Source organism: Erpetoichthys calabaricus, chromosome 1 (genome assembly GCF_900747795.2).
Source record: "Erpetoichthys calabaricus chromosome 1, fErpCal1.3, whole genome shotgun sequence".
NCBI classification, from domain to species: domain Eukaryota; kingdom Metazoa; phylum Chordata; class Cladistia; order Polypteriformes; family Polypteridae; genus Erpetoichthys; species Erpetoichthys calabaricus.
The window spans coordinates 240,086,909-240,099,474 of NC_041394.2; the positions used below are offsets into that span (position 1 = coordinate 240,086,909).

Below are 12,566 nucleotides of genomic sequence, written 5' to 3' on the forward strand. Positions count from 1 at the left end.
GAATACACCACCTACTCCATAATTTTACTTAGGTGCATCCTATTTTCTCTATTTACAACCTGAAGGTCTAACTTACTGTATGAATCAGAAGTGGACCTCCTACTGTACACCTCTTACTTGTTAAGTTGCAAAACTATCCATGTTGTAAGCATTTGCACTTTTCTGTTTGCCACTTTCAGCATTTTTCTAGACAAAAATGTGTATTGAATTATAAGTTTTGAAAGTAAGGCACTAACCTATGACCCTCATAACCTTCCTTCTGAAACTCAGAACACACTACAAGAAATCACTTCAGAGTAATGGGTGGTGTGGGGAGGACATTTAAAAAAGTGGGACGAAACTGGACCACCAGAAGAAAAATCCACAATAACACAGGGGAACTTGCAAACTCTACACAAAGACAGACTAGCCTGGAATCAGAAGCTCCCCAGACTCTGGCCATGCCGCACATCGATAATTTCTGTTATTGATTTTGTTGATGGCCTCCATTGGCTGCAGTTACAGAGCATGATACACTCTTTTAATTAATTGCTTTTAACAGGGGAATCCCGAGCAACTGACAAGAAATGGTCTCAGAGGGATCAACACAAAAGTGCACTGCTATTGTTGTAAGACAAAGTGAACATTTCCCATTAGGCTTTAGTGGCACACCAGGCCTGTTAAGACAGCAAATTTAAAAGACATCCAGATACGCCTTTCTCCACTTACATTCCAAACTAAGTGACTGAACTTCAGCTTGTACCAGAACAAAGGTATAAATCAGAGTTGATCTAACATTTTTCCAGAAACACTTCTGCAAACTCTTTCGATTCCAGAAGAATCAAAATGGACTTAATAAAAAAACAACTGCCTATTATTCAAGGAACTGGTATGGACTGAATAATGCACCTATGAGAAGACCCTGATTTTGTAACTGGTAGTGACATTAATCCAATCATGAGAAGTTCTACCTTTCTTTATAAACTAATCAGACTCATCCCATCTGGTGGGATATTCTCTGCACACTCACTGAACTCCCTGGAGATTCTCTCGGGGCCTCCCTCTCTGGGATTCTCTTAGGAAGAGGGAACTCTCCAAAATGACTGAAAATTTCTGAAACCTGCTCTCTTAAACTAAAACGTTCCTCCTCCAGGGGAGCTGAAACTGACAATTCTCTTGTTTTTGTGCACGTGAAAGATGAGATTCAGTTTGCCAAGCCAAACTTGTGTGTCAGTAGTCAGAGTCATGTGAAAAGCAGGTATTATTTCAAGATTGGAACTTTAGCATTTAAGTCCTAAGCCAGAAGTATGTATTTCCCATATGAGAAAGTAGGTTAACTGAGAAGAGCACAGCACACCTGAACAAGGATCATGTCGCAAAGAGAAAGAGTGCACTCCAGCCCGAGAAGAATCCTTCACTTGAATTCAGAGCAGTAACACCATACAACATATCGGGTATCATCTTTAAGGATTTGGTATCATAAAACTATTCACCTGAGCAAAGATAAATTAGAACTCGAAGTACCCAGTAAACAGCCAGCCCATTTCTATAATCCTTGTGTTTATCAATAAATTGTATTATTCTGCTTCTTAAAATGACTGTGCATGATTTACCTTGATATTAGTCTAATGACCAGAGACACACCTCCTACAACAGAGAAATGTAAAGTAAAGAAAATAGTAGCCTTACCAAATTAATCAATTACTGGCATTGCTGAAGACAGGGCTGATAATTGGTTAACTGGGTTAAATCTCTCCTCCTTCCAATATTATTATGACTATCCCTGTGGGTATGTTAAAATTCTTTTTCCTTTCCTACATTGTGTAAAAGGACCAGACACCACTATGTCAGAGTATCTATGGGAGAACTGGAGAAAGAAAAATAAAGGAGGCTGATCTCCTTCTTGTCTGTCTCTAAGACATCTACTCAGTAGAGTGTAAGACATGTACCTGGTTGAGTGCGCTTGGCTGATCAGATGCTCCAATGTATTGTATATGAATTAATCTATTCTATATCATACTTTTCACTGCAAGTACCACACAAAATGATTTTTGAAAATGACAAAACTTAAAAAATAGGACAATTTAAGAAGGAAGAGCAGAACATCATTCAAACACTAGAGTGCATTGCAATGGACATTGAGATTTTGGGATGCTCTTTAAAATGCCCTGGTTTCCAACATACTGTATTGAGCTTGCAATCTGTTTTAGTGTTTAATCTGCCTCTTAAAAAAAAAAACAATAGGAGACCATATGATTCTAGATAATAGCAGTGGTGGTCCCAGAATAAGTAAAATTGTTAGAGGGAAGGGGGATGTCAGTTTCTATAATAATCAGCCCCTCACATTTCCACCCATTGTTTTGGATGGCTCCTGACATCTATAATGGATAAGTACACCCAACGCCAGGTAAATTCAAAGTGTCTGAATAAAACTGTGGGGTATACTGGGTAGTGACCTGTGTTTGAATAAAGTTCTGGGTATGATGTGTCAATTATTATACTACTGCCTGGGTTTTGTTAAAAATCTAACTCTTGGCAACAGCCCTTTGAATGGTATGTTGCCTGTCCCACATGGTGGTAGGTAAACATCTCTTTTAACACATGATTATCTCTGCTCTCCAGTGGCCCTGAGAGATCATTGTGATAAGTTTGTAGAGATTCACATTGCTCTCTCTGTATCAGGGTCTATTCCTGTTCTTCACATAAATGGAATAAAATGCAAGATATCTGAATGCTTTAGTGAAGTGAGCCTCTCAGACAGGCCTCTTTCAAATACACAATACTTGCCTTACACAATTCACAAAACACCTACCATATGGTGGCACAGAATTAATATCCAATATATTACTAATCTTGCATTAATGTGATAGAGTATACCTGATTATCTTAAACAGGACAAAGTTGAATTTATGAAAACTGTTGGATAGATAGACAAAGTGTTAGATTAGTTTAATACAGTGCCTGCTGTATGTTCACATAACTCAGTTTTGAACAATTCTGGTAGTATTTCATTACAAACAAACTTATAAACCTTGTAGATCTGAGGTGATTTTTAGAAAGGTTATACAGTACATGTAAGAAATAAGAACATATGCAAAACTCTGTGGCAAAATACTTTGTTCTTTTGTTACTTTGCCATATTTTCTAACATAAGGGAAAGAGTGAATCTCATGTTCACAAATGAGCAGATAACCTCTTCAAGAACTTCCCTCTGCAAAGCAACGAAAAAATAGATTTGACCTTAAGGGGGGTAATTTGTAAAGAAAACCTAGGTATTATATATCGGTACATTTAGAAAACAAAGGCAGATTTACAAACAGATGAATTGTGCCCAGGAGAGAAAAAGTACCCAAACAATTTATGTTAGTCAGGTATTGTTGTTTTTAGTGACTTAGCCAATGTTCTAGTGTTACAGCTCTCCATGTACCCAGCTACACCACAATGCAAACTGGAGAAGTTTTAAACATGTACCTGTACCATGTACCTATGGCATCCTTTATAAACTTTTTACAACAACTAATCAAAACAAAAAAGTTAATGTTTTGCAAAGCTGAATGCCTTAACCCTATTTATGTGCTTAGATGAGCCTGCCTAGAGTGTGAATGAAAAATAAAGTACTGTATACTGAACTGAATCTTAAAATGACTTCTGTGGACTAGAGCTTTATCCGGTTCCAACTTGATTCTACTAAGACTTCCGTGAGACCCTGCAATAGAAAATGAATGAATGGAAAAAGAAATGCCTAGAACGAAGTGTAATTGAATAGCGCTTGGCGGTGGGGTCGCAGTTACTAGTCCTCCTCAATAGAGGCCGCTAGGAGCGATGGAACGCGCATTTCTATATCGCATCTAAGAAAGAGGCTGCCACTCATCTTTAATAATCCAGGAAGGAGTGCAGGAACGAATTCGTCGTGGCACTGGGCAGGTAAGGACATCTCTCCTTTTCCACGATGTCGCGTGAGACTCCTGTTTTTTTTTTTTTTTTTTTTGAATTTACTGAGTAGCGGTGTTCCTGCTAATGCTTGGTGTCTCGCGTGCTTGAATTTATCGACCTAGTAATGAGTTGTGACGATCGTCCTACGGCGGTCAGTTCAAGCCTTATGAGGACTGTTAGCAGTGAAATTGTTAGGAATATTTTGAGTGAATACTGGTGGAGAAAACATCACTTATGCTGCGTATAAAGTTGTTTGAGACTGTGTGACATCCCTGCAGCCCCACAATCTGCGCTCCGTATAAAGCATATTATAGAAAAACTATTTACCAGTAAATCGGCTTATCAGTGAAAACACAGTTTTATCCTAGAAAGCCGCTTCTGTGTGACAGGACATAAGCGGGGATGGCTCATTTCTCTGCCACCAGCTAATTGTTTTCAGTACTCTTTTTATTAACCAATAATAAAATAAGCGGTTTGTATATTTAAATGATATGCCCTTACAGATAAGTGATGGAGGTGGTCGCACCGTTGTCTAGTGGTTAACATGGCTTTATCCAGAGACCTTGGGGTCCATTCCCGGCACGATTTTTGTATAGTCTTACTCACGTGCATTGGCTCCTTCCCCGTAGTTCAAATACTTGTGTCCCGAGCTAACTTTCGATTCGTGTTAGTGCACGAGTGTGCCGAGAGTTCAGTAGGTGTTCCGTCCAGGGCTGAGCGTGGGATGCATTCTGGCTTCCAGCGATGTAGAAGCGGCTGTAGCTTGAAGACGCGCGGGCATGGTCTGTTTGCACATTATGGTTTACTGATTCTCAAACATCAATCACGTATACTTCATTTTCATATATATATATATATACACCGTAAATTGTGTTTCAGCGGCATAATTGAGAGTTTCGCCTGCAGTTCCGTTCGTAGACGATACGAAAAGGTGAGGCCAAGCGCAATGGCAATGTACAAAATTTATTTAGTCCAGAATGGAAGCTGAAACTAAGCGGCTTTTATTACAGGTAATGCGGTTACAGAAAATAAAGTATAGACTTGAAGAAAAGATTTGAGGCAGTTAGGGCCATTAATAGTCCTTAAAGTGAGATTTTATATTAAGCCGGTACATGGATGAAAGTGCCCTTAAAATATGATACAACACTGAAATCGATATCGATTGCATAATGTGAGAGTGTAAAGGTGAAATGAGGTTGGGCAATGCTTCTGCACTTTTAAATAATAATAAAAATATTCCTTACGTTTAATTGCAGGTACAGTCCACCTGACACACGGGTAAGGCATTGAACTGTAAACAATACGGTTGACATTTTAGTCGCCACGTAATGACTCGCTGTGTACATTTCAATTTGTGGCCCCAGCCCACACCCAGCACTCTGTCTTTGAAAGCTTGCTAGGTTGTGATTTTTGTAAAGGTATGGTCATAGTCATAGTGGTTGATTCCAGTATTGTTTAAATAGAACAGAGGAGATAAAGCCTCTTTCTCCATAAGTTTTTGGCATGTAAATCACTCTTGAACTGTCTTTGAGATGTTAAATCTGAAATGCATCCCACCATCTATTATTAGGCTCCAGCTTGTTTCTCATTTACCAATGGATTTCTTTGTTTTCACAGGGAATTGTTCTCTGCTCTTAGTCAAGTGCTTTCCAAGCTCGTCTTAGTGTCATTCAGTATTTCTTTAGTTTTTCTTTTCCCACTGAAGCTTGCAGTTTGTCTTTTGAGTTTGTCATTTTAGTGACGTATTATGTGTTTACTTTTTCTTTAGGGCAGTTTTTAAAAGACGCATGGTGTTACTGCTGAACCCCAAGATTAATGTAAATTGATCATGAGTTTATTACTCAAAAAGGTTGCTTTATTTTACTTGAAGGGTCTTGGATTGATCAGGCATAAAAATGAATTGGTGTAAACAATACCCAATTCTAAAAATCTGTAACCACTTTGGATAATATTTTTATCAGCTCTGGCATTCACATTTTAGATTTGAGGTTTATTTGTACAGTGGCTTCTTTTGCTGATTTAATATGGGCTCAGTGAAATGCAGACTGGTAATACAAATCTCTGGCGTGTTCTTAAATTTGTCACAAAAAATCCAACAGTAAACTAAATAATAATGCACAAACAGGAATTGTGGTTCAGTAAGTGTTGATATTCGGTCCTGCTTGATGTTACATTCAGTTGCTGAGAAAATGGATCTTGATGTTTTAGTAGAAAACACACATTAGAGAATAATTTGTAAAAGCAGCATTTATTTTGGAGATTTCTGTGGCTGCAGTTAATGAACCATAGGCACAGAAGAAATCTTGCTGGCACCAAAGTGGTTTTTAATGTGGTATTGTGGTAAGGTGGTAGATCTTGTATCCCAAGGTTGCTCATTGAGTTCCAACTTAGTCTTATTTTTTGACTTAGAGCAAATCATTTATCCTACCTTTGCTCTGTTTGTGTAACTGTTGTAAGGTAATCCATCCATCCATCTATCCATCCTCTTCCGCTTATCCGAGGTCGGGTTGCGGGGGCAGCAGCTTGAGCAGAGATGCCCAGACTTCCCTCTCCCCGGCCACTTCTTCTAGCTCTTCTGGGGGAATCCCAAAGCGTTCCCAGGCCAGCCGGGAGACATAGTCCCTCCAGCATGTCCTGGGTCTTCCCCGGGGCCTCCTCCCGGTTGGACGTGCCCGGAACACCTCACCAGGGAGGCATCCTGATCAGATGCCTGAGCCACCTCATCTGACTCCCCTTGATGCGGAGGAGCAGCGGCTCTACTCTGAGCCCCTCCCGGATGACTGAGCTTCTCACCCAATCTTTAAGGGAGAGCCCAGACACCCTGTGGAGAAAACTCATTTCAGCCACTTGTATTCGTGATCTTGTTCCTTTGGTCACTACCCATAGCTCATGACCATAGATGAGGGTAGGAACATAGATCGACTGGTAAATTGAGAGCTGTGCCTTATGGCTCAGCTCCTTTTTCACCACGACAGACCGATGTAGAGCCCGCATCACTGCGGACGCCGCACCGATCCGCCTGTCGATCTCACGCTCCATTCTTCCCTCATTCGTGAACAAGACCCCGAGATACTTGAACTCTTCCACTTGGGGCAGGATCTCGCTCCCAACCCTGAGAGGGCACTCCACCCTTTTCCGGCTGAGGACCATGGTCTCAGATTTGGAGGTGCTGATTCCCATCCCAGCCGCTTCACACTCAGCTGCGAACCAATCCAGAGAGAGCTGAAGATCACGGCCTGATGAAGCAAACAGGACAACATCATCTGCAAAAAGCAGTGACCCAATCCTGAGTCCACCAAGCTGGACCCCGTCAACACCCTGGCTGTGCCTAGAAATTCTGTCCATAAAAGTTATGAACAGAATCGGTGACAAAGGGCAGCCCTGGCGGAGTCCAACTCTCACTGGAAACGGGTTTGACTTACTGCTGGCAATGTGGACCAAACTCTGACACCGATCGTACAGGGACCGAACAGCTCTTATCAGGGGGTCCGGTACCCCATACTCTCGGAGCACCCCCCACAGGATTCCCCGAGGGACATGGTTGAACGCCTTTTCCAAGTCCACAAAACACGTGTAGACTGACTGGGCGAACTCCCATGCACCCTCCAGGACCCTGCTAAGGGTGTAAAGCTGGTCCACTGTTCCGCGACCAGGACGAAAACCACACTGTTCCTCCTGAATCCGAGGTTCGACTATCCGACGGACCCTCCTCTTCAAAACCCCCGAATAGACATTTCCAGGGAGGCTGAGGAGTGTGATCCCTCTGTAGTTGGAACACACCCTCCGGTCCCCCTTCTTAAAGAGGGGGACCACCACCCCAGTCTGCCAATCCAGAGGCACTTTCCCTGATGTCCATGCGATGTTGCAGAGATGTGTCAACCAAGACAGCCCTACAACATCCAGAGCCTTGAGGAACTCCGGGCGTATCTCATCCACCCCCGGGGCCCTGCCACCAAGGGAGTTTTTTGACCACCTTGATGACGTCAGTCCCAGAGATGGGGGGGCCCACCTCTGAGTCCCCAGGCTCTGCTTCCTCATTGGAAGGCATGTTAGTGGGATTGAGGAGGTCTTCGAAGTACTCCCCCCACCGACCCACAACGTCCCGTGTCGAGGTCAGCAGTGCACCATACCCACCATATACAGTGTTGACACTGCACTGCTTCCCCCTCCTGAGACGCCGGACGGTGGACCAGAATCTCCTTGAAGCCGTCCGAAAGTCGTTCTCCATGGCCTCCCCAAACTCCTCCCATGCCCGAGTTTTTGCCTCAGCAACCACCGAAGCCACATTCTGCTTGGCCTGCCGGTACCTATCAGCTGCCTCCAGAGTCCCACAGGACAAAAGGGACCGGTAGGACTCCTTCTTCAGCTTGACGGCATCCTTCACCGCCGGTGTCCACCAACGGGTTCTGGGATTGCCGCCACGACAGGCACTGACTACCTTACGGCCACAGCTCCGGTCAGCTGCCTCAACAATAGAGGCACGGAACATGGCCCATTCGGACTCAATGTCCCTCACCTCCCTCGGGACATGGTTGAAGTTCTGCCGGAGGTGGGAGTTGAAGCTACTTCTGACAGGGGGCTCTGCCAGACGTTCCCAGCAGACCCTCACAACACATTTGGGCCTACCAGGCCTGACCGGCATCCTCCCCCACCATCGGAGCCAACTCACCACCAGGTGATGATCAGTTGACAGCTCCGCCCCTCTCTTCACCCGAGTATCCAAGACATGTGGCCGCAAGTCCAACGACACAACCACAAAGTCGATCTTCAAACTGAGGCCTAGGGTGTCCTGGTGCCAAGTGCACATATGAACACCCCTATGCTTGAACATGGTGTTCGTTATGGATAATCCGTGACGAGCACAGAAGTCCAATAACAAAACACCGCTCGGGTTCAGATCGGGGGGGGCCATTCCTCCCAATCACGCCCTTCCAGGTCTCACTGTCATTGCCCACGTGAGCATTGAAGTCTCCCAGCAGTACGAGGGAGTCCCCAGAAGGTGTGCCCTCCAGCACCCCCTCCAGGGACTCCAAAAAGGGTGGGTACTCCGAACTGCTGTTCGGTGCATACACACAAACAACAGTTAGGACCCGTCCCCCCACCCGAAGGTGGAGGGAGGCTACCCTCTCTTCCACCGGGGTAAACCCCAATGTACAGGCTCCAAGTCGGGGGGCAATAAGTATGCCCACACCCGCTCGGCGCCTCTCACCGGGGGCAACTCCAGAGTGGTAAAGAGTCCAGCCCCTCTCAAGGAGATTGGTTCCAGAGTCCAAGCTGTGCGTCGAGGTGAGCCTGACTATATCTAGCCGGAACCTCTCGACCTCGCGCACAAGCTCAGGCTCCTTCCCCTTCAGAGAGGTGACATTCCACGTCCCAAGAGCCAGCTTCTGTAGCTGAGGATCAGACCGCCAAGGTCCCCGCCTTCGGCCACTACCCAACTCATTAAAATAAATGACTCATATTTTCTCAAACCTGAAATTGGCTAAAACAATCTATATATATATATATATATATATATATATATATATATATATATATATAATTCACTAAGCCAGAAGAAAAGTAGCCGACCATGGAAAGCACGCCGGAATGGGCGTGGATTCACTAAACCGCCGACAAGTAAGACGCCAATGGCGCACGCAGGAAGGTGCCACGCCCACAACACCCAAAGACCGTTTCTGTTTGTCTGTGCCACAGTACAGTTGCAGCTCTGAGCCACGTTGACTTTTCATTAGTCAACCTCAGTGGAACCTTGGTTCACACAGAGGCAGCGCCAGAGAGAGAGCCGCGCACACACAGTCAGCGCCAGATAGACAGAGGGGCGCGCACACACACACACACAGAGGCAACGCCAGAGAAAGACAGAGGCACACACGGGCAGCGCAAGTGAGAGCCGCGCAATCCTTTAAAACTGAAGTTAAAACACAATGAAGGAAGCAGTCTTTAAAACCCAATAAGTCCTGTGCCTCATTTTCATTAGCTCTCACCTGCTTCAGGCCCTGCAACAGTCGAGACGCTCTCTCTGCAGCTGACCTTCTCTGTGCCTGACTCCACTACTGTCAGTCGCCTGATTAAAAATGGCCTTTTGAAGGGGAGCTATGGACCCGCTATACCACAGGAACACATTGCCTTCGAGCCTGCTCTCGCTCACTTTAACGTACCGGCTTTCTCTCTCTCCTCACTCGCTCACACAGTGCACAGGGGAGAAATGCCCGAAGCAGGAGACAGAGGGGGTGGGGGCTCGCGTGCTGCTGAGAGAGAGAGGGGGGGGGGGGGGCTGGGGAGGCTCACGTGCTGCTGAGAGAGAGGGGGGGCTAGGGAGGCTCCCGTGCTGCTGAGAGAGAGGGAGGGGGGGGGGGGGCTGGGAAGTAACTTTCACCAGCGTGGCCTCCATTGTCACAGACGATCCCGCTTTCAGTCACAGACAATTGTATGTTGCTCTCTCCAAAGGTCTATCTTTTCATTCACTCGCACAGTGGTATCCACAAACCCACCCCATTTGGACAACTGTGTTGTTCAGCAAGTGTTCACCCATCAATACATAATTATGCGGCGTATGTTACGCCGCGGGTTGGCTAGTTTACTATATTTATGTTGGCACCTTAACAGTTTTTAATTGCGTCATTCATATCGTGTGCTATATTTGTTGATATCAACAGCACATTTTCTGTCCGTGCTCATTTTTTTTGTAATTTATTGTTGTTTTGCTTTCTTAATCTAAAAGCTCCCTTTATAATTTAATTGAATTTTCTCACTATTATTGACGGACCCATTGTCCACTATTCATGGTTTTCTGTGGTAATCGTCTTTGTTGTCTGGCCTTTGCTCCATTGTACAGTGGAGCTAACCTTTGACACTAGAATCTAATAAAAGGATGAAGAAGAAAACCTTTTAACACTAAGACTTTAATGTAACATTTTCAGATCCACTTGATCCATTTTGGGGCCACAGAGGGTTTAAAGTCTATTCCAGCAGCACTGAGCACGAGTAAGGATTCCCCAGAAGGGTGGACACCAGTCCATAATGGGCACTTTTTAATGGGTGGACACCAGTCCATAACGGGCACTTTTTAATCAGTAGTCAATCTAAACCCACTATTACATTATGCGACTTTCAGTCTAGAGAACATTTATTTCTCTCCTAATGAGTGCATTTGCTGAAACTTGCAGATGATGGATTATGCAACTCCATCATGCTTTCTCAGCACAGTTTTACAATAATATTGTGAGAATGGTACATTTTAGCAGCCAGTCACAATAAGGCACACTGTAATAAGAATTGGCACACTGCACAAAATAAACAAACGACACTGACAACAACCAGGTAATTGCTACTACTAGCGGTAATGTCTGGGCTTTCTTTTGTAATGAGAAAAAAAAAATAAAACCAGTATGTATCAAGACCTGAAGAAGATAACATTTGTTTGTTCATGGATAACGAGGATGTATGCATTGTATTCCTACTGAGCACATGCTGTACCTACTTCTTTTTTTGTGGTGAGTTATAGAGTCCTACACCCAGTAGATGACCTATTACTTGACTGCTGGATATGAGTGTGTACTACAACTGTCTAAAATGTTTTAAAATTGTTTAAATGAAGGCTGTAAGTAAATATTACTGGAAAGGTCATGTATATTGGTGAGGCTATGGGAAACTAGTAAAACAATAGAAAGCCCCACATAGAGATATGTGGCAATCATGCAATTTCCTTGCAGATAGCATCTGGAAGTTTTCAGAATCCTGGATTCTGATTCTGAAGCAGTGAAATGTTGGTGCTACCCACTGTGACTCCCAGTAAGAATTTTGTTAGCACTGACAGAAAAAAAAGTGAATTTTTGCATGAATTGTTTGGGATCTTATTTGTTTTTTTTAGTGTTGTATGTTCAATTTGTATGTTATATTGTGTCATTTTCTAACTATATTGCATTCACAACTAGTGTGTAACATTCTGGGTTATTGTCTTGAAGTGTACTTTCTAAGAACAGATTGAATTGACGTGTTTCTTAACTTAATTGATGACTCTACTTTAACTCTGTGTGAGTGTGACTGCTACTACATCTGTGTTTAGTTCCTTCCTAAATAGACTGTACTTTCCTGCGACTCGGTATTTAAGTAAGCAAGTTTCAGAATGTCATGTTTACTTATGAACAGCCTCCTCAATGATCTCTGTGGTATCCTACTTCCAATCCTTGTGTTTTAATTTTGGCTCCTAAGCTAATTGAGCTAACCCATATGCCGTTATTTTGTGATTTATATTTAAAATTCAGGGTGACTAGAGCAGTGGCACTGCTGACTATAGAATCCATTGTGTTGGTACAAGTCTGGGACCCAGTCACAGTTGAGTTTGCCTTTTCTGCTCATTTCTCCATGGGTTTCTTCTGGGCAGTTGGGTTTTTCTTCCCTTATCCCCAGTGATGCGAGTGTAGTGTTAGGTTAGTTGGCAGTTCTACATTGTCCCAGTGTAAGTGTGGGTGTGTTCACCATTGTGTTCTTATCTGGCATTGTTTCTCATCTTTCACCCAGTGCTCTCGTAAGAGGTTAATGAATTGGATTAAGCTAGCCTGAGAATGTAATATCTTGAAAGGCTTATTAGACATTAATTGGGATTAGTAGAGGCTATCAGGGTGGTATCTTTTGGGACTTTTGAAACCCTT

The 12,566-nt window shown here is 43.8% G+C and overlaps 1 protein-coding gene across 2 annotated transcripts in view; it reads left to right on the forward strand.

Annotated features, from left to right (window-relative positions):
* Positions 1-3,787: 3,787 nt before the first annotated feature.
* The window catches only part of fam3c (FAM3 metabolism regulating signaling molecule C), a 48,815-nt gene continuing 40,036 nt past the window's right edge, over positions 3,788-12,566 (forward strand). The window contains exon 1 of one of the 2 annotated variants that reach the window (XM_028813097.2): positions 3,788-3,903. The gene's annotated coding sequence lies outside the window, so the exon portion shown is untranslated. The remainder of the gene's footprint in view (positions 3,904-12,566) is intronic. The other variant, XM_028813090.2, reaches the window with a different exon arrangement.